The following is a 23,324-nucleotide window of genomic DNA, read 5'->3' as shown; positions in this document are numbered from 1 at the left end:
GCAACCATAATCTATCACAGCAAAGTTATTTTACATTGGTATTTTCAGTAAGTGCATGCAATGTGTCACACTATTACCAGGGATATTCAAAAGAGGCACTGTCATCCTTTTGTCTGCCCTTCTTTTCCAAGCCAGTAATGATTTTTCACAAACATGAAAGGGTGTGGTGTAGATAAATATGTTAGTGGAATGGCAACTATATTTTTATCTTTACTGGAAAAAACTATGTGGATATAATGAATATGTGGGAGTGATGGATACCATTTATTACACAACTTGTCATGACTTTTTCCAAACCCTAATTATGGGGTAACTTATTTTCTGCAGTGTGTTTACTGGATTGGCTTGATTGTCTTGGTTCATGTACGAAATATAACACATTCATTTCCAAGATGAATAACTTTGTAACTTATTAAAAACTTCTTTTGTCTAGGGGATATAAAAATTCAGGAAATATTGCAAACCATTAGTCACTGTAACAAGCTCTAAATATGATTAGAAAATCCGTTTTGCAAGTGTTATCTATTGATTTATACTAGAAATCTGCGATAACTAAACTATCAGGAGTCATCTGCTGATTACAGCAACTGTGCTGGTTTTCTAATCATGTTGAAAACATGTACCCACAGAATGAATCAGAAAAGTCTCAGCAGACCTCTAGTTTAAGCAAGAAATAACTTTTTTCTGGTATTCAACAACACTGAAACGGTTGGTCTGAGCTAACACATGCTGCACATGCAGTAACATGGATTTTCACTTTATAACCTGATAGTTGTAACCTTACTGTATCTGCTATGAACAAAAATGGCAGTAACACAAGATTTGGTCTATTGTCCCATAGTGCTGGCTGCTCTGTTAATTTAATAATGTATTTTATTTAAATTGCATTTTTCCATAGTTGGGTGTTATTTTTTGTGCTAGGTAGTTTGTTGGGGTTTTTTTCTTTTGTTTTTTTAAGATATGAAGTCCTATTATGAAAAGTTCAAAAAAAGGGCTGAGAGTGTAGTGACACAGTTAGCCCACTTCAGTAGCAAAACTCTCTTTAGAGGTTTCTGCTTCCTGTCATCTGCAAAGCCCTTACTTGCACCCTCCAGTTACAGTGATTGTGTAGCCACACTCTAAGTCAGTTTTTTTTAAATGATCCAAGTTAAACATTATTGGTCCCCATCTTTCTTTTGGAGTGTTGACATGAATTATTTGAATTATTTCTGTTTTATAATGCCACCATTTACAGAGATGCTACTACAAATGGTGTCACAGATAGGAATGATAGAATAGGAAATGGGAAGGCTGGCAGCTTTCTCAGATGGTTTTAGTTCTTCATTTGGAGACTGTTTAAAATAACATGCCAGCTGCTTATTTTAAAAAAAAAAAGCTACAGGCATAGCTATGAAGTTACAAGGTACACAAACTACTCAAAATGGTACTGTCTCTTCACTCCCTCAACCCGATCCCTAGAGAAATCTTGATGAAATATGTTTTGATTTACTGCATGTCCTAGGAAATATTTGATGTGGGCTGCTAAAGGAGCAAGTATTAGCTTATAGCCCTCATCACTAAAAATGTCTGCTGCTGAATCTTTTTCTTAGCCAGATCCTGGTTTGTTTAATGGAGCAATTCAGTAGTGCCTGTGTGGTGCTACTATCATACATAGCAAATGACCACCATTAGCCTTTGGAGTTCAGTGTCTGAATCAGTTAAAGACATCTCAGCGGAGAAAGATTCCATAAACGCCTAGACACCCTCTAGGCTTCCTGGCCTACAGAACAACAATTGAAAGTGTCCGACTGATAACCATAGGGTTGCAAGTCTTCTGTTGCATATATTGTTAAAGACTTGTCCCCAGGATTGCTAGTGACAATCTCAGCTTTTTAAGGAGTTTCTGTCCCTCATGACTTCTTAGAGAAGCTTCAACATTTGAACCTCACTAGGTGTAGCAACTCTCGGAAAGCAGATAGCATATACATGCACACACATTATTTTATATAATTCAATTTTAAAGCTAATTTGAAAGAGAGGAACGTCTCATTTAAAACATAAATTGGGTTATTAGTATTATTTTTTAATATTTGGGCTTGACTGTGGAGTGCTACAATTTGTCCCAAATGACCAGAATTTTCTAAGTGTGTGTGCTTTGTAACAGAATGTAATGTCTCTGTGCGTCACCCAGAAAACTTTACTCTTAATGGTGGGTGTATGTTCAGGCCTCAAGGAGGGAATGAAAGAGATTTTGAAAGTCTGTTAAGTTATCTGCTATCTGACTTGATGGTTTTGTCAGGTCTTGGTCAAGCTGTTGACACCAAGAGAGTTGTAAACTTTTTTCCTTTGATACATCAGATAAACTTTTAGAACACCTAAGGAAAAAAGAACATTAATTTGCATGAATAACAGATATATGTCTTGGGAACGATATCGAATATTCATGAATTGTGTTTATATTCAAGCAGCTCCCCTTAACTCCTTTAAAATTAAGGTGCTGTGAATATGGTTTGACAATAAAAACTTTAATACTAAAATGATCTGAAAGCACAGAAAAAGAATCTGGCTTTGTTCCTTTGCTTTGTCAAGTACCTTGGAGTTTTTCTTTAGTAATTTATATTTATATAAATGTTATTGTTTTATGAATTTTCTTTTTATAAGTGTTGCCATAACAGCTTGATTTCTCTTCCTGTGCCTAACTATTGATGGAATAAAAGGATGTCTTTTCATAGCCATAGCTTTTAAAGCAACCATGAACATCAGAGCTTCTCTTTTGAAGCTATATAATTTTAGGCAGTACTGAAATGTTACTTTTAGAGTTAGATTCTAAATGTGGCAAAGTGAAACCTTTAGCTGTTTTCTGAGTTATTTAAAAAAGAAATGGCTTGATTGTTCCTTACAGAAGTGCAGTATTCAAATGGTGTTGGTAATGTGGCTGCTAGGAACCAGAACAAAGACGCCCTTACCCTGAGTGAACTCAGCGTGGCCTAAATGAATTTCCCAAAGACTTACATTTGAAATTGTGGAGCTCAATATAAGCAAATTAAACCACAGAAGAGTTGCAAGTTCTTGGCAACATCCATCAAGAAGCATTCAGGGACTCCATAAGTAAACAGAGAAAGCTTCTATAGCAACAGAGTGCATTTCCATTCTGCAGGAGGAAGCGTTCAGCTTCCACCAGTTTGGGAAGCTGAGGCAGGACAGTGATCTGTTTCTGTTGATGTAAAGTACATATACCTGGAACTGCTTTTAAGGCAGCCATTTTGTAGCTTGGTTGGATAGTTTTTGATTCAGGGAACTGCATATATCATGCCCTGTGCTCATAAAATAATTTTCAAATACTTTTTTAAATGAATAAATAAATACAGGGTAGCCTTTTTGAAAAGTAAACTGGGATGGCTGAAAAGAAGTTTTATTTAACTAAGTAACTGAATGACATGATCAATTTCTAATCACAAATAAATATTTGAAGTTAGTCTATCAAAAATATTATTCAGTTAGCTGATAATATCTTTAATAGTCAGTGCTTTTATACTGGATGTTTACTGCAGTTTACATCATATATGCAACTATTTAGAAGCTCAGGGAAAGTGACAGGCAGCAATTAGCAGACTAATACTCAGCTGTGTAAGAACTACCTTGATTTTCTCATTATTGACAAAATATTGATCCATAACACTATTAATGCTATGATTGTCAGTTAAATTTGGGTAGATCACTGTACCTCTCATGTTCTCGAATGGCAAAGATATTACCCCAAAGGAGTGACCTGATTTCAGTTTAAGGAGGTTAAAGGTTAAGGGTTAGCTCAAAAGCATCATCTGCCTAGCTGCTTAACTTTAAACTGATCAGTTTAATGAAAATCTGTTTTGCAGATGGTGTTGTAATGTCTTTGGCAGGATTTAGACAGCTTTAACATTAGACGTATGTTAGTAAAAATTATTCCTTTATTTGACCAGAACAACACCTTTTCTTTTATGTTTTAAGGTAAAAGACATGTGGGATATGGTATTTTGGCAAAGGACCCAGAAGCAGAAAGTGTTGATGGTCTTTCCATCTGGGCTCAAAACCAGAATACTCCTATGTCTATTGCTAACGATGACTGAAGAAATAAACAAAGCTGTATTCATTTTTTTGCCGTAATGTTTTACTCTGAACCCATAAGAAAACATTTCAGTCAGAACTGTGCTTAAAAAGGCTTGTCTTCCTTGCCCAAGGTGGAATGCACCAGCTTTTTTAACCTGACAGAGCATGCCGATTGTCTCTTTCAGACCTTGTATTTGTAGATCAGCAGTATTCTTTTCCCTACTCACAAACCAAGAAGTAATTGTGTTACTTAGTTGTAGATACTATAAATAAGAAGGCAAATCACTCAGTCCAAATGGCAGGTTTTATCTGATGAAGATTGTCTGAATAAACAAAAAATTATTAGATCCTTCGGAGTGTAAAGCAGACTTTTATGTTTATGTCTTCTGAGAATCTGGCCCTCACAGTTTTTGCCAAGATAATTAAGTTTCAGCACAAGCATATATGTGTATTTTCAGACGTATGCAATTCAGTAGGAATTTCGTGAGATGCTAATGCAATGCTACTATTTGTTAGCTTTGTAATTAGCTAGGACTCTATCTCCTTGCTAAAATGCATTGTAATACTACACACACAAGCATACCTTGCATGTAAGCAGTCATGAAAGTGGTGCCCTTTGTTTCATATAGACTTTCCAACTCATTTAAAAGAGAGTTTACAGTGAGCATTTGTTTTGTCCACAAATGATCATAAACATCTTTCTAAAGAGCCCAATAAAATGAGATAATCTCAAATGTATAACATCAGATATTGAAAGGGTAGAAGAACAAACAGGGCTTTTGCTATATTTTATAGGTTGGATTTATAGTCTATCTTTGGGTCACTTAGGGCCAAGAATTTTCACGGTCAGCTGCTTGGTCCTGCCAGCTAGCATCCTCTGCAGGAAATGCAAATACCGTGCAGCACCTGCTCTTCAGCTGGGGTCCTGCACTGTGTTTTCAAAAGGAGGTGTCCACTTTTCTGCTGGTTCAAAGTCAAAAGCTTAATTAGACCACCTTTTATTCTGCATCTGTCATCAGTGAAGCAGAATAGTCTGTCTAGATTCCATAATGCTGTTTGCATATTTGGATTTTAAATCAGTCAGGGATATTGAATGCTTTGCTCATCTTTATCACGTGCAGGAGGCACAAGTGGGATTTAGTGCTTAGGTAACTTTTAGTGTAACAGTTCCCCAAGGAACACTGCTTGGTTTTTTCTCATTATCCTTGTTCTGGATGAAAGCATTGTTGTTAGGAATTAACAACTGAGGGGGGTATGAAGTATATGCATATGGGGATGAATGGACTCAAAGCCCAAATCACTTTGTTTGCTTTACTCTGTTTGACATGAAATTTTGGTACTTGATCAGCCTGGAATTAACAGAAAGTCACATTCTTTTAATTTCAATTGTCCTACACTAAGTTTTTTAATATAAAATCAAATATTCTAGATATGTGCCTGTCCAATTATTGAACTGTCATTGTCCCAGTATGATGGTAAAAGAGGTCAGGAGATTGTGCAGCATTGATTTGCATAAAAATCATTGTGGAAAGGAAATTGGAATATGTCTGTACATCTGAGGAGCCAAGCCATGCTTTGCTTAATCTTATTCTTGTTGTTTGTTTAGGTGAAAAAAACCTGTTTTCCATGATAAACATAACTTATTCTAATTTGCTCCTCAAGACAAACCTTGTGATAAAGCGGATAGAGGGTATTTTTCAACTTTTTATAGTATTTATGTTCATTTAAGGCTTTAAATGTTTTATGAAATCTAATTTACACTGCAAGTTTAAGTTACTGTAATGCAGATTGTAGTGTTGTGATTACATGTATAAAGAAAAAACAGTGTTCAAAGAACACACTGTCTAGTCACAGATATACATACATTGTGTAGTTAAAGCTATAAATAATATATATGCCTGCTGTATGTACTCGCACATTATAGACAAGTACATTTACTAAAAAAAACAAAAAATTGTTGGCTAGCAATAGCAATTTCAAACCTACTCTTTTTGCTACAAATTGAAAAAAATAGTAGAGAAGTAATTTTCACATATTTCCTGAATATTTAATTTGATATTCAGATAGTCTTATATAATGGTTCTTTTAAAAAGTAACATACGTCATGTTCAGATTTCCACTAAAGCATAAAGGGTATCTCAAATTGCGGTTTAAAGAATCCCCATGTTCTTCCATTGGAATGCTGTCCAGAATCCCAGTCTGGGTGCTGTCCCGGGTGAGAATAAGGCTGCTCTTTGAAAGGAGGCTGTACCAGACTACTTGGACATAACTTGCCGTGTGCAGTGTGCCCAGTGGAGCCCCACCTAGTACCTCCTTTTGCAGAGCAGGAAAAGTGAGCAAGGAGGAGATCAAAAGCAGCAGAAAGAGAATCAGCCTCATTTATTCAGTATGCTCAACACACAAAATGGCTGTATAACAGCTGTGTTTTATTCCTGGAGTTCTTTCATTCTGACATTAAGAAAAATATGTATTTATTTCTAACTGGGATTCAAAGTAGAAATGCAGCGTATAGTGTATATATATGAGTATTATATCAATGTAAGTGCATGTGTATGTGTGCATTAATGGATTGCAGCTATGGATTTAGCAGCCACTCCATCCCTGCCTTGCAACATAGATTTTCTTGTTGCCCTTAGGAGATTTTAGCTGCTATTATGCAACTTACTACAGGTGTCTTCTCTAGAATTGTAATTAGTTTGCCAGACTCTCCCAGGTGAGATTTTTCTCCACGCTCTCTTCCACATATTTAAAAATGAGCAGTAAAAAAAATAAAAAGATTGAGACACTACAGGGAAGTTATATTTTGATATGCATATGCATAATTCAGGTTTGCTATTGCTTTTCTTAAGTGATTTAGAAGCTTTCCCTTAGTCTATTCATTTGTTAGATCATCCAGGCAAAATGCCAGAATTGTGATACTATAGGAGGGTTGATGGGAATAAAATCCTAGAGACCTCTTTTGTACAGGACTGAGGTTTGAGTTGTTTGTACACAGCTCTTAAGACTGTATTGGCGCTACATGTATCTATATTGCTAGACAGCCAGATTAATATACTGCATTTCTTCTTTTTTTCTCCTTTGGGGTATCACTGAAGCAATGCTCCAGAAAGGGATAAGAAAGGATAGTGAAGAGGCTGGTGTGAAATGCTGAGTAATGCCATTTCAGTAAGAATTGGGCACAATGCAGGAGACATATTTTATTGGATAAAATTTTATGTATGTTTGGGCAAAATGCAGTACAGTACAACAGGAAACAGGTGGTAATTAGCTTAAATGTGAGTAGGCTTTTTATGTTAATAAACCATAAATTACAAGTGATAGCTTGTAATATTTTTTGATCCTGATGGTCTGTCTGTTAGACTGCTGTACTCAAAACAGACAGGTAGTGCAGACTGATGATTGCACAATCTCATGATGATATATAAAAAAGTGAAGTTTTGCTAAGAACTGCAAGACTTTTGCTTTGTGGACAGCCATGAAGGAGGATGTCATGAAAATGACCCCCTTGGTCTGCAGCAGAAGGTGCCAACCCTGCAGTTCTGCAGCAGACAGATACACAGAGAATTGTGCACCATTGCCTTAGGGGAAACTGCATGTTCTACTCTCCCAGTGGGAAGGAAGGCATTAAGATAATCCTTACCTTTTAAAGGCAGGGAGCATTGAAGGAAACAAAAATTGAGCAAAGGTAGCTCTTGAATGATGAAGTGTGCAAATTCCCAAGCCTTGGGCATCTTACTGCAGTAGCAGCTACAGTAAAAAATAAAAGGTTTTGTTATATACGAGGAGTATGAGCAATGCTCCCTGGCTATATGCATGAACAGGAAACTACATATTGCTAATGGGAGCCATGAATGGCAATGTACTAACCTTAATCCAAGAGTGAGTATTTGAATACCTGGGTTGCCTAACAAAATAATGGAACTTTTTTCTATTTAAAATTGTTATCCTAGAGTGTTAATCAAACCATGCTCTTCACATGATTCACATGTCTAAATCACATGACTATATAACCACTTTTATATAGGTTGTATAGGTTTATTGCTGGATTGTGTGCAAGCAGCCACTAGTTCAGGATTCTACCCAAAGGCAGCGTTATTTGTAGTCTCTGTTCTCCCTTGTAATATCTCCCAAAGAAGAACACACACTACTTCTTTATGCTGCTCCTGGAGAAAAGACCCATTAAAGTCAGCTCTACCCATAAAGACAGCATGGGCAATTCATTGGGCAATTCCAGTGGTCTGCATTTCCTCATTTTAGAGTTTGACCCATGGAATTTTTCCTTTGGCATCCTAAGCTGGTGTTTGGGCCTATAGCAGTCCTTGGGTGAGGGACAACTTTATTAAGAATGAATATGTTTTCCATGGAAAATCCCGAAAAGCTCCAAGTACTTCAAGTATCGTAACAGGTATGACTGATATCCTTATGCTAAATTCAAAATTCTGGGTCCTAATGGAAAAAAAGGAAGGAAGGGCACTTCTTACTCGTAGACTCAGAATGTCTGGTGTTGAAAGGGACTGATAGGGATTATTCAGTCAAACTCTATGCTACTTGCAAGGCTACTGAAAACTAAACCATATGCCTAAGAGTGTCATCCAGATGCTTTTTAAACTCTGGCAGGCTTGGTGCTGTGAGCACTTCCCTTGGGATCCTATTCCAATGACCAACCACCCTCTCAATAAAGAACCTTTTTCTAATGTCCAATCTGAACTTTCGCTGGTGTAACTTCATATCATTCATACAATATTCCTATTTTCTATGTAACCTAGACATAAAACTTGCTGTATGGGAAATAGATTGAGACAAAAAAACCTAAAGTTTTCTAATTCTTGAATGACCAGAAGCTTGATATTTTTATAACTAGAACAATAAAACAAAGTGTAAGGAGGATCTTGGTATTCTTACTCTTTGAGTGCTGGTGATGAGAGGATGGAAAAAGGCTTGCTTTACCACAGAAATGAGACAGCTTTTAGTATCTAGATGTTACTATTTTGGAAACACCCTTTGGCATTTGCAGATATGTATGCAGCTAATGAATGACTGGAAATTAGAAAGAATGAAGCTAGTGGAAAAAAAACGAGGCCAAACTGCAAGTGTTTCTGAAAACCTTATGTCCTTATTTGTTCAGGAACTTCTCTGACTCAAAATTTTTAACCCAGGAGGAAGCTGGGACCCTGCTGGGATATATCAGGGCAAAATTTTCTGAAGTCAGCTCTCAGATGACAAAGATCACAGGCCACAAAAAATGGTTTAAGACTAATTTTACCACATTTCTGACCTAGCGTTTGGGTAGATTTGAATGTACTGCTGTAGTGTTAGCCTCCTGGGACTAACCCCATTGCAGATGCATCTCAGTAATAGGTGTTGTACCTAGGCTGTGGATATCCTTTGTCACTTTTTGGTTTACTTAGATAGTTTCATAGATAATGATGAACTGGATATGCTGTCAATGTGCTCTGTCTGTCTTTTCCTGTCTCCAATGATATGTTTTGTAGCATTTCAGGCTTCAACAATATCTTCACAACCCTTCAATTTCTGGGACTTATAGAACTCAAGGAATGAAAACCTGTGTAAATAGCCATAGGACTGCTTATAGGTATTTTTGAGAAAGGATTTGGTCTTTCTCAGACACTCTGTGGTCTCTGATTTTTCTTCTTTTGCCTTTTTTTTTCCTCCCCCATTACTTGAAAAACAAAAATAGGTTTGTGGTATCATCTGTGACTCAACATGTTACATGTAGGACCTGGATCCAGAAATCTTGCTAGGGTATTTCTTTTTTTTTCATGAATTCTCCACTGAACAGCTCAAATTCTATGGCCTTAGCTACCTCAAAAGCACCAAACGTGATAAATTTTTCTCAAAGTATTTTGGGGCATACAAAGGACAAGAGCTATGCTGGTTTTGAAGAGTTCTGTGTATGTAATAGTTTTTATGATAAGGAAGAGAATTGAGCTGGTAATCAATAAAAGGAGAACTTTGAAATTTCATGCTAGAGAGTTCAAGCCTGCATCCCAGTTTGCTCAGCTTTTGTGCTCTACAGATACAAAGGTTTTGTGCCTCAAGTGTCTACAACAGGAACTAAAGAAATGTCTCTCCTTTTCTTCTAGTAGTTTGTCTTGATAGATTTAGAAGGTAAGGTCAATACTGTGTGGACTAGGAAACAGACGGTGGTTTTGGGAAAAAAAAAGTGTCTCTAGCCAAGCAGAGGTGAGTGAGAGGTTGGCCCGCAGTATGTTTGACAGTCTAGTTGGACCTTATAGAATTATAATTAAGGATAACAATTTCTTCATGTGTGTCTTTCTGTCTGCATATGTTTATCTTTACAGGTACTTAATAGAGTGTCTGTAATTGGGAAGGATGAATTACAGTATTGGGAAGAATGAGTTAGAGATGGAGTCTGAAGCTCTTTATGCTCACAAGAACTCAGAGAGACAGATATCCAACACCAGTGTTAGAGGCAGTCACAATTGTTAGAGACTGGGTTTCTTGCACAGAGAGTGCAGTGGAGGTAGACAAAAAGGCAGATGTGTGTGCATATGAAAGTGTACACTTCCCAAGAGCATAAACAGAATTTAAAAACTATGTTCATCCATATGTACTCAAAGCTTTTACTGTCACCTTCTATAATGTTGTCCAAAGGCCTATATATCTCTGCTGTGGTAAAGATATGATTTCTATTTTTCTTCTAATTTGCTTCTCCCAGTTACTCATAATTTTCTTATAGATACCTCTAGGCCTGAAATTATCAGGATTTGTTCTGAGTGTAAAGAATGTTTCGTTTTTCTTTGGAGCTCTTTCTGAGTCACTTAATCACGAGATATCTTTCCAGCCTTTCCTAATGAAAAATACTGCACCGCAAATAAAGTTAGTTAAGTACATTTCGTGCAGTGGCTGTTCATAACAGAAGAGAACGCTGTTTTAAAAGCAACAGCACATTAATAGGCTAACTATGCAATCATTGTCCTATCATAGCAAATTATACCATTAGTCCACCTTATCTAATCTCTTTGTCACACACTGGCTAACAACAGTTACTTCTCAAAGCAAAGCAAAAAAAAGTTCATGGGCAAATAGGGAATAATGTTACTCATACAGGAAAATTCTTTTTCTTTTCATATGTCCTCTGTGCTTAACAATGAATTAACATCATATGGATTCAGATATATATTTTTTCCCCCAAAGTGTTATTTGGGTAGCCTTGTAGGTACACAAACATCAAATCAGTTTATAAACTGAATTCTTGGCTCAGTCACATGTAGTCGAAAGGAGTCCCAGAGGTTAATTTAACCTGCATATAAATATTTTTTTCAGCTTTTAAAAATTTCTGTCATTACTTTATTAAAGTTTGTTTGTTCACCTGGTAACAGAACAAAAAAAGATCTGTGTTCTTATTTTCTTTATCGTTTCTCTACGTTTTCCTCTATCGTTTCTCTTTATTGCTTCATAATAATATTTATGATTATTTTGTGGTATTTTTATCTTTTATTTACACTTTTAATGCACCAAAGAATTTCAATATATTCAATGTTGCTTTTAGTGGAAGTTTTTTCACATTTCTGCTAATCCCATAACTTATCTCTGAACTTCTACTGCTGCTGAATTTTTCTTGAGATAGATAGATATTTCAGAACTGAACACACTGTTCTTAGTGGAACTGTATGATCTTACTGTCCCATGTCTGATGCATCCAAAAATATAATCTGCTTTAAACAAATCCAATTGCATTCTGTGCTGAAAATATGTTGCCTCCCATTACATGCCTCTTCCCACGCCCCCCCTTCATACTGATGCCAAAGTGTCCTAAAGTGGCTACATTTAACTTAGAACTAATAAGATGTTTGATGATTCAAAGTATTCCTTCCAATATATATTTTCTTGGATTTATTTGCCAATAATGAATTTTTTCTGTGTGTTCATCTGTCTTTAAAAGTACCTGGTGTTCCTGATCGTTCCTTAAATGATCTTGACTGGCACAAATTCATTTATTACATCTGCAAGATCAGTCCTAGTTTGATGTTAGGAGACACAGGGGTAACTTTTGTTATTACATGACCCCTTAGGTCCTTTAGCTTGTTTTCTGTCTTTGTCAGTTTCTAATCCACGAGCATTTTTGCCTTTGTGTTAGGTGCCTCCATTAAGTGGTCAGGCTACTTCCTGCATAGCCAACTGAGAGGTAAAAATTCCAGTTCTGAAGTACCCTATGGAAGAATTAATTTCCCTCTAATGTTAGGAGACTGAGGGAAAGAAGCATCCCCTTATCCCTCTGTCACTGGCTGTCTCTTCAGATAGCTGCCTCTTGGTGCTTTTCCACATGTATTACTTGCTATACATAGTGGCTTGGGGTGTTAACTATTTGCTGAGCCTGAAGAACAAAAATAGCTAATTAACCATCCATCTACAAATAGTTACCCCTGATATTCATTTACTGGTGCAAAATAGAAGAAGTTGTTTCTGCATGTGGACTTCAAGGCTAATGCATAACTGAAATGGACTCTTTGTAGTGTGTTCTTCTTAACACTGTTCAGTGCTAACTTTAATGTATTATTGGTTGTTATTAAGGTACACCATGAAATACAGATGGATTGTCTGCTGTGGTTGAACTCATACTGTGGGAGCTATGTTGACTTTTGGATTGTTGTGGCCTTCATGCTGCTTGACATTAAAACCTTTCACATTAGGGTTTAGCAGAGAAAATAAAAATACATAGTAACTAAGTTACCCTGCATGTAGTGTGAAGTAATGTGAAAATATGATGCCAAATGCCCTTCCCACCAAGTCAGCACAAAATTTGGAATGAAATAGTAATTTCAGAGCAAGCCAGGAAGTTCCCAGTTCCGTGTGAGAATATATAGAAACATTAGTTTACGACAGTCACTACCTGAATTTAAATGAGCTGCGCTACCTGCCATTAAGAGAGTAAAGTGCTAAAAGTGGAGGGATTAGGGGTCTGTTTTTCAGGAATGCTGAGTGCTAGTGGCTCTGTTGGTGGCGTGTGCTTAGCATCCCGGGATCCAAGGTCATGCTTAGGTGGTGACCAGCTCTTCTGTGCACACTGTCAGCCTTTGTCCTTGCACAGCCCTCTTGGCTGGATGTGTTGGCTGCTTTAAAATATGGAAAAATTGCATCTGAGGATCAATTACGACTGAAATGTCACTACTGAAACCCGTAGTACTGCTAATCAGTTAAAGCAAAAAAGGCACTTATCTTGGCAGTAGATCACTGAATATTTTTTTTTCACAAAATTAGGTTTGTAATTCTTTAGGTTCTTCCCCCTTCCCTCTTTCTGAAAAGTTAAAGTATATAAATTTTGAGATTTTATTCCTTTTTTATTTCCTCTGCCCCCAGTAAAATGAAATCCTTCTAAATGGTTCTATGTCCAGCAGTTTGCATCTTAGAATAGCTTACTTTTGTTTGAAATTCCCAAAGAAGGTATTAGTCATTGGAGAAAACTTGAAATAAGGAAATGTATGACAAACACAGAGTCACAGGACAACCCTTTCTAACTTTGGCTCAGCTCCTGCTCTACCATTATATGGGGCTAAAGAAACTGGACATTGGATGGAAGTTCCCTGCTGTCAGGGAGGACAGGGTTATTCTGCTTGTGTCAGGGAGTCCCTGACTGGCAGGGAGCCAGCCATGTATACAGTGGCCTTCCCACCAGACATCATGCAGAGGTTGTGTCAGGAGAACGACTGAGAAGGACAGTAGATATAGCCCATGTAAGTGTGCCTGTGAGGAAGGTGAAATCCCCACCACACAGGGACATGAAGGGAGCTCCCTGACAGAGCCGGCTCATGGGGATTCTGGTGACTGCAGGAAGCTTTTTATCTGGTACAAAAAGGCACTGGCTGCTGTCAGAAGCTGTAGGGTCTGACTGCAATCCTGTGTTTTGATCCCTTGTTCAAGTAGGTTTCATTCCTCATGTGCTCATCTTGAAGGGAGCCTGCCTGGGCTGTGTCAGCGCATTCTGGGCTTGATGAACTACTGCAGTTTTTTCTGAGCACCAATTATTCTTTTTTAGTGCTAAAACATACACCAAGTTCTCATTCACAAATCTCATCTCCCAAATTTCATCTAGCATTTACTTTTTGGTGAACATTATTTCCTCAATTTGCCACAAAGATAAGATTCTCAGCTGCCAATGGCATGAGCAGAGTCTGTGAAGTGTCTTTAGTATGAGATTGTTAAAAAAAAGTCGAAATATTTACAAAGATACAGGAAAAATACAGGGATTTTACTGGTTTTTCTCCTCTGTAGAATATTTTTGAAGCTTTAAAAACATTGGGTTTTGCCTATTAAAACAGTGATGAGAGGAAAAATAAGGAAGAATGTAGGCCAAATCCATCTTTGTTGTAGTATTGCTGATCTCAGTAGTATTACTCCAAGGATGGAGTAGTTTTTCCGAAATGACAGTGTTTCTTAACTCTGTCAATTGACTGGGACATGGCTCTCCTGTGGTTTGACTATTGTGGTTTGTCACTACTGTGAGAAATTATCCAGTTCAAAAAGTTCTGTTATTTGGGTAATTTCTTGCTGAAATTGATGGTTACTGTTTCTGTTTCCCTCCTAAAGTTTATTTCTAGGGCTTTTCCATTTGTTTCTGGTGCTCCAGATAAAAGACTAGTCACAAAGGAAGACTCAGAGAGACTGCTCTGCAAAGAAGATGTGTATAAGAGGAGAAAATTTGAATTGGAAGTGTTTTCCCTCTAGTGGAAACAGTTTCCCTGTTTGATACAGTGTGAGTTCATATAATAAAATGCACATCCTAAGTATCTTTTACACATCAAAACAGGTTACCGGAGATTGATAACTGTAATGTACTTTGTGGCTGAGCATAAACACTGAGACACCTCATCTATAGCCTATTTCTCCTCCAAAATTATTCCACATTTGTGAGCATTTTAAAAGCAGCTATTTAAAAGTAGAAAGCCTCCACCCTGAAAGGCCCCAACCTGAGAGAAACATTTCCTCTCTTCCCTGAAGCTTGAATTTCACTCCAAAATGCCAGCTCCCTCAGGACTGTGCATAGTGTCATCCTGGCTTCATGGTTTACTCTTTGCAACCTCAGTTGCACACACAGTGTATTACCTGTGCTCACCACCACAGTGTATTACCAGTGCTTACCACATTCTTCTTCTTCCTGCTCTACTATCCCCTCTACATGTCTCTTTTTCACAGTGCCATTCGCATCTGGAATGGTGTTATTTCTGCAGCATGTAGCCTGATTTCGTTCTTGCCAAGCCCTAAACTCCTTTATATTTTTTCTCTTTTCTGCCAATAATCTTCTTTTCCACTCTCTCTTGTGTATATGTGTGTGAGTGTTTGTGTACATTGTCAAATATGCATTTCTAATTATTTGGGATGAGTGTGATAAAGGTTTTACTATTTTGAGCTTGAGTTGGCTATGTTGTCTTAAGTAATAAAGAGAGAAAAAGGTATACTGACTATCCCACAGGAAACTGTCATGCATTTTGAACCTCCTGCATATTTTGCATTTGGAAAAATATGTTAGAAATTTGTAGTGTGCTCTTTAATGTATCAATACTCTTTTTTTTTATGATTACATGCAGCGAGCCAAGCTCCACTAATATTGAGGGGAAAAAGGACTGCTGTCACTTTGTGACTAATATATTTTAGAAACGTCTTACATTTTTTCTATAATAGCTTTTCCATGCATAATAGTGTTTCAGTTTGAAGGTCTGACTTCTCAAGGCCTATCAGAGCTAAAAACAAGTGCTCGCATTCTCTTGAAAAGCTGAAAGATTCACGCCTCCAGTGCTGTGAAACTCCATTTTCAGACTCACAGATCACAAGTTTAACACATCCTTAGTAAAAGGCCCATCCTGGGTATTGGCCCAATGTAGTCTGAAAGGAATTTTTTTTCATTTGAAAGCAAGGAAAAAGCCTCGATGGTGGTTTGCAGCAAAACCGAACTAATGACAACTGATTTAAGCTGATTGAGCTGGGAGCATTAGCAATAATTACCCTTAGAGACAATTTTAGGTTTTGTTTTAAGCATAACGATTTTGTTAACAACATCATCTAGGACTCACTCAAGACTTCTCTGAAGACCTTCTTCCTCTACCTTTCACATGATAGGTGTAGAAGAGCGCCTTGGACTGTCGGAGTGCTCTTTGAGAAGAATGGTGGACCAGTGCTGGGCTCACATTGGCAAAACAAAATCTTCCATGTGGTATCAATAAGGCTGGGATGCCAGCAAAATACCAATTATCATAGTTCCAGCCAGCTGAACCCAAGACAGTCTTTCAATCTATTTTTGGTATAACTAGTGGGAGCACATATAAATAATTATCTGGCTGTGTAAAGGTGTCAGACCACAGCTTTGATAGACAGAGTACTTACGCTGATGAGACTCTGTGTTGTTGTTTAGATAGGATTAATTTTTGTCCCAACTCAAGCAAAAGGTAAATTTTCCACTGACTTTGGTGGAACTAAGATTTCACACAAGATACTTAAATCTGTGCTATATAAACCTTCGTATACATACACATGTATATATCACTAGCATGTATAAGTGTGTTTCTGTATATTTTATCAAATTATATAAACTGTGTTTAAACATCTAATTTGCAGATGCCTAGAATGAAGGAAATAAAAAATTTGGATAGTAGTAAAATACTCAGAGAATGTAATGGGGACATGTTTTGCACAATAGTAATATTGATAGGTTTTGTTCCCTTTGTCAGTTACCTTCCTTTACTGTGAAATCATATAGGGTTTTTTCTACTTGCATCAGTTTTGAGCTACAAATGTTTTACATTATAAAACTGTGTAAAATAGACTGACAATTGGGAAGTATAAGAACAGATAATCTGAAGACTAGAGTGCTTTGGGCTAACTTTTTCTACCAGCTTTCAGAGATACAGGGAGAGACTATTTGAAACCCCTCATCAGAGAAAAATTAATGTTTTAGTGTTCTTAGACATAATGTCAGGCTAACATGCTCCCTGACTGGCATCCAGTGCATACTGTATAATTGCCATCCTGCTTCTTCAAGTGCCTTGAAGATTACATTTTTTTAATGTACCAATATTAATAACCAGATGTGATCTTCTTCCTGCCCAGGGGTCAAGCTAGCTGGCCAGGTCAGGCTGTTTGTCTGTGTGCACAGACTGTGAAGTCTATTCAGAGTGACAGGTGGGGGGGGAGGTGGGTAGGGTGTTAACCTCAAGACCACCAAAAAGGACTTCTCCCTGCTGGGAACAAAGACCAGCAGGAGCTTCAGCCTTTTTCAGTACTCCTGGGATTTTAACCAAGTGAACAAAAGATGATGCACAGCTGAAGAAATGCTCTTCACAGCTGATACATAATTTAAGATGTTCAGTTACAAACAACCGGATATGTATTTGTGATTTCATTTGAGCACAGTCCAATTATCTGCAGTCAGTTAATATTTTTGTATGTGTAGTTGCTGTGTGCTGCTTTATGTGTTCAGAAGACACTCAGTTGCCAGAATTTGAAGAAATGCTAGCTGAGAAAATAGCCCTAGTATTTAAAGAAATAGTATTAGAACACCAGCAATTGCTATGGGGTGTTTTATACCTTCTAATTAATGTTTACCAGTTTATGTATAGAATTATTTTGTAATATGATATAGTTTCATTAAACATATATTAAAAAAGCATTTACTCCTTGCGCCCTCTTTTTGTTAGGTAAAAAAAAATTCAAAAGAAGAAGCTATTTGTTTCCTAATTGATTTTCTACGTTAGTTGTTCATTGAATAGATAAGTAGTGCCTGTGATATTTGATTACAGAGCAAGGCACCCATTTAACCTTCCGTTCTTTCCTGGCCAGGATTTCAAATACAATACAACGTTCCTCCCTTAGGCTCAGTAGGATTAGACTGCTAGCAGTAATCCCTGATGCTATGAAATAGACCTGATAGAACTTCAACTCACTTGTTTAGGATTATGCTCATGAATTTCAGTCATCTAGTTGTATTAACCCTTTGGGAACTTATGTGGTTTATGCTGGTATCAAGGATAAAACATAGTAAACAATGGTAGCTACTTATCAAAACTTATTTATGTGTTTTAAAGAATTCACTTTTGCTTGGGGATCACTATGTAAAATCCACGTTGAAAACCTCCTAGAATATAAATCCTGAGTTTATTTTAATTCTAATGTTTAGATGTCTTTTGCAGTTCAACAATATCTTTAAACAGTTCAGTCTCAATTTGTGCATTGATTTTCAAAAATTATGTGAGTAAATTTTAGTTCTCAAAGTTGCACAGAAAGGGCAGACAAGTGATATCTGCTAACTACAGAGCATCATTGCAGAATCTCCTAGTATAAACACTTGAATGCAAGCATAGTCCTGTGGTAAAGAGGAGGGGTACTGATACCTGAGATGTCATTTCCTGGCTTTTCTGCTGATAGCAACAATGCTGCTAAGGACAGTACTGACTTATGATGACTTATGCCCCAATCAAAAAATAGACTGAGAGTGACAGAGCATTTCTGATGGACCACTAGAGAGCTGGCAGGCAAAAGTGTTGTAATCAGTCCAAATTTGGACTCTTTTGAATTGGTGACTTTTGTTTAAATGCTGATTTTTAATCTGGTCAAATCACTACAGGGAATAACTGTACTAGCAATAGGAAGGAACAGATGTTTTTCAGGATCCTAAAACCCACCAATGAAAAAACATTTTTTCCTATTACCAGTCTCTTAAACTGTTGAACCTTTAGTTCAAGAGCTCATTAAATATTCATATGCACAACTAATTGTATTTATTTTTGAAATGAATATATGTATATGTTTTAGAATATTTGAAGTCAATTACAATGAAGAATTGTGGAGACTTTGACTTGGGAATTCCAAGCTACTCTCACCTTCTTGGCTGACAATAGAGTCAAATTAGGACTGACTGAATATGCACATTCAGGCACCAATTGGTTGAACTACTGTCACTTCAACAAATCTGCCCATGGAATTGCTGTATTTAAAGGCAAGATGACAGGCAGAATCAGTGCTACTAGCTGCACTTGATGACAGAGGCATCAGGGCATTTCTTTACCCCTTAGACAGTATTAAAGCATGCTTATTATTGTAGATCTGTCGGATACTCTTGATACATTTGATGATAGTGCTATTGATGAATAGCTGAAGGCCATAAGAGCAATAAATGAAGTTACTCTTGAGTGCTTCCATGATTTTTTTGCAGGAGGACTCAGGAGTGGGGGCAGTTTGGGGTGGCTGTTCATCAGCACAGTGGGTGTACTCATGTGGTCCCACATGGAGTGTTTCTGAGTTCTAGTTTGTCACTCTACTTGATTAACATATGCTGAAGGCCTTTTTGGGCAAATAATCTGTGCTTGAGGTAAGGGTGTCTCCAAGATGCAGATGATTTTCATCTGCACAACTATTTAATTAGACCTGGATGGTGAAATTGGTTGTTTGACTCTGTATCTTGCCAGCATTGGGGTTTGGATGTACCATCTGTGTAAACTGAGGTCATGCTGGTGGGATTCACAGTTGTTAGGAATGGCCAGGGCAGTGTCATGTAGTTGTACCACAGTCATAAGCGTTGCTGATTTTGTGTGTGGCCGCTGAGGTAACCCTAGGAGTGATGACTATCCCTTGGTAACTTATATATATATAGCTGGTTACTAAATGGATGGATTTTGCTTCACTTTCAAATTGACTTCTCTCAAATTCTTTTGTCTTAGAAATATCTTCCAAAAACTGCTCAGTCCTGCTGCTGCTGCAACCTACAGTCAGTTTCAATATTTAATACATTTAAACTTTTGTGCTTTGTTGGTTAGTTTTGGTTTGATACATGGTATATTTCTGTTCCCTGATTGATTGCAAATGTACCATTAGAAATTGGCTGTTTCTTGAATGCTCAGTTTACACATTCAGAATGTGCTTTCCCTGGATATTATGCAGTATGTATTTAAACATAGCTGTTTCTGAAACAAATTCCTTGCTTAGTTCAGCAGATTCAGTGTGTAGAAATTCATGGAAAGCAAACAGCCAAGAGGTGGGGCATGGAAGGAACTAATTCAGGAATTTCAGACAAATATATCCACTATTTTCCAGCTCTCTGTCTGATGCTTTTAAGTACAGAACTTGCAGAACTTAGTGGCCCACATTTCACCACCTTCAGATTTGATGAGAAAAGAGGGCTAAACCTCTGAAGTTTTGTGAGATTCGAGCTGCTAGGGATATAGCTGTCTTCCCATTAACCAGTGCTTCTGACAGCAAGTATTTTGCAGCTGCTGTCACAGTTCTGTTCCAACTCTCGCAACTTGTTTCTAGTTGCAGTTCTACTCTTTCGATCTATAAAAACTGAAATGAGTCAGACCCCAATTCTCTCTGAAAACCTCACTTCATAATTCAGATCAGTTAGGAGTGCCCTGGGCTAAATCTCAAAGATACTTCGATGCTTGTATTTTCAGAGAGTGGCTGACAAATGGAGAATTTGCTTTCTCACTTTCTTGATCAAAATTTGTAGTTTTCAATTATTCCACCACATAGGAAATTGCATTTGTCTTTCAGTTTCTTACACGATAAAACAAATAAAGGGTGCCCATCTTGGGTTGAGTTTGTCTGTAGGTGAAAATAAATTTTGATGGCTTGGATATTCTATGTATTAATGTGCTTTTACTTAGCAAAGCAAAAAAAAAAAAAGGTTACTTTTGTGTGTGTGCATGTGTGTGTGGGAAGGGAATCTTATTAAGTCTAAATAAATAGACTGTAGAAACCATGGTAGTACTTTACACTTCTGTAAAGCCTTTATTCAGAGGCTTTCAAAATGTTTTAACAATGTTAATTAAATTCAGTGCTCCTTCATTCTGTGTTAGCCTAAGTGCATATAAGGCCATCTTCATGTACATACTGGTAGAGTGCAAGGAAGCTTGTGTTTAACTGTGTGCAGCAGTATTGCACTGCAACTATTTTCAAGGCAGGTGAAAAAAAGAAAAAAAACAAAGGAAAAAAAAAGCTGTGTTCATGTGGAACTGTGCAGGGAATTGCCTGTAGGTAGGCAAAACATAATTACAAGTTGAAATTTGGCCAAGACATTTGTCTTAACACTCTTCCTCCTTTGAAAAAAAATGTGCCACGTACTTAATAACTTTATTAAATACAAGCGGTTGTGAAATCTGTTCTTTGTTTCAACGAAAAGAAAACATTTCCTAACAGGACGGTGCTGTTAAACACCAAGCTAGGGCACTGACTCATTACTAATTTAGACAGAGAGCACCATCAATGAATTACCAAAACTCTTTTTTGTAGCACTGGTGTTTTCCTTGGAGATCTCCCCTCCAAGTACTGACCCTGCTTTAACCTGAGAGATCTGAAGGGATCACAGCACAAGGTGGTATGGCTTAGGGCTGTATATAAAATGATGAAGGGAGAGAGTGAAACCTAGCCATGTGCTCCCTTTACTCGACACTGTAGTAGGAGAGGGAGGTGGTGTTCAGTGAAACTCAAAGCTACTCTTGTTTTCTGCTGTATATAATCAGCCTGTGAAATTCACTGCTGCAGTGTGGGGGGGGAGTGGGGGGTGGGGTGGGTTATCCGGATAAACAGTTTATCAGGATTTTTGAGAAGGATAAGGGAATGAACATTAATGATGTTTCTGATGAGGTGGGCTAAAACAAAAAGATGCAAGAATGTTTGGTTCTCTATTATTATTGTTAAAGTCAGGATATAAACAGACTGATTCCAGGGTCAGGCAAGGATCACTCGTCATACTGCACATTCATTTAGGCTTTCGAAAGGCTTGTATTTGTACCCTGCTTTTCTGTGGATCTGACATCAGCTACTTGCATAGACAGCACGTCTGAGTAGCTGGGCCAAGGGTATGATTCATAGTGTTGCTTCTGCGTTTCCATCTCTCTGTCTCCCTCAGTGACTGTTCTCAGAGGACAACATTAAACTTCAAAAATGAATATGAGAACTGAGTGTTTCAAATGTAAATAAGATGCCTTTCTTTTAGCAATTTTACTCTCACTAAGACAAAGTACTACTCCAACAGTAAACAACTGAATCTGCATGTCTGGGTTATTTTTTTTCTTTGTCAACTTATCACTCCGTGTGGGAGAGGAGTGTCTGCATCATAGTTAGTGTTTCATTTGTTCAATTTGGAAGTACAAACAATAGACAGAAAGGGCCATTTGGCAACTAATTAATTTGCTTCTGCTCAAAGGGCATGACAAAAAGTTTCCCTTCAGATGAGCATTCATAGACTCGAGTTGTATTTGAGTAATAATTCATCAGCATTACTCCGTAGATAATTTGATGTCCTCACTACAGCATGTAAAGGTACAGACTTTGATTATATTTTTTAAAATCAGTTGACTGTTAGAAACACTTGGATCATTCTAAGACCAGTTATGATTCAGTACCATACAAGATCTCCCCATGTTTCTAGGAAGCACAGTGTTATTACACCTCTTGGAAGAGAATGAGGCATCTGCTACCTGGCTCCTATGATAGCTAGTTCTGCAGAATTCACGTGGCAACATGTGAGATATGGCTTGATTCAGGTTACAGCTTTTTGCTGCAGTTTTGTTGGCATCGCAATAACATGTTAACTTTGTGTGCTAACCATCATTAATTGTTCTGTACACTCTGCTCGGAGCAAGGATTAGGAAGACAGGCTCCAGTGTTGTATAAATTATTATAAACAATTCAGATCTGCTGAGGTTGTCCACAGATAACTGTCTGGGTCTTGACACAGCAACTCTCCAACCCTGGCCAGTCAATCTGTGTGTGGAAGCCAGGTCTTAAAGGGAATAGGGGAAGCAGAGTTGTGCACTACAGGGATTTGCCTTGATGCAGAGCTGGGAGGTGGCAATGCATGCACCTGGACTCTCTGCCTAGGAAGCACTACTGATTTCTGTACCACAGACAGTGTGTGGGAGAGCAGAAGATTTGACTTTTAGTAGGGGGATCCATCTCCTTTAGAGAGGGCCATGGTGTTGAGCATGGTGTGTTTCACTTTTCGATATTTCCCTGCAGAGTGTTAATAATGTACTGCAGAATTCTCAGACTTTAGTATGTCAGTGGGTCTTGAAGAAGAGTTGTAGAAGGGAAAAGTATTGCCTGACGCAAAAGAACAGGAAACCTTCTTCTGGTAGAAAGGAAGAAAACACATTGATTATTTGAGGAAAGACCTGAAACAGAAAACTGCGATATAATTTTTCCAGGCATCCAGACCTGATACTAAGAACTACAGGGCAAAAAACATTGTCCCAAACAATGCTGAGCAGCTCCTGGAAGGTGAACTG

At 37.6% G+C, this 23,324-nt stretch overlaps 1 protein-coding gene across 2 annotated transcripts in view; it reads left to right on the top strand.

Moving 5' to 3' along the window:
* The window catches only part of ZFHX4 (zinc finger homeobox 4), a 147,586-nt gene that overhangs the window by 28,008 nt on the left and 96,254 nt on the right, over nucleotides 1-23,324 (top strand). The window lies entirely within an intron of this gene.

This window comes from Pithys albifrons, chromosome 4 (genome assembly GCF_047495875.1).
Source record: "Pithys albifrons albifrons isolate INPA30051 chromosome 4, PitAlb_v1, whole genome shotgun sequence".
In the NCBI taxonomy this organism is placed as follows: domain Eukaryota; kingdom Metazoa; phylum Chordata; class Aves; order Passeriformes; family Thamnophilidae; genus Pithys; species Pithys albifrons.
This window is presented reverse-complemented; position numbering and strand designations above follow the sequence as displayed.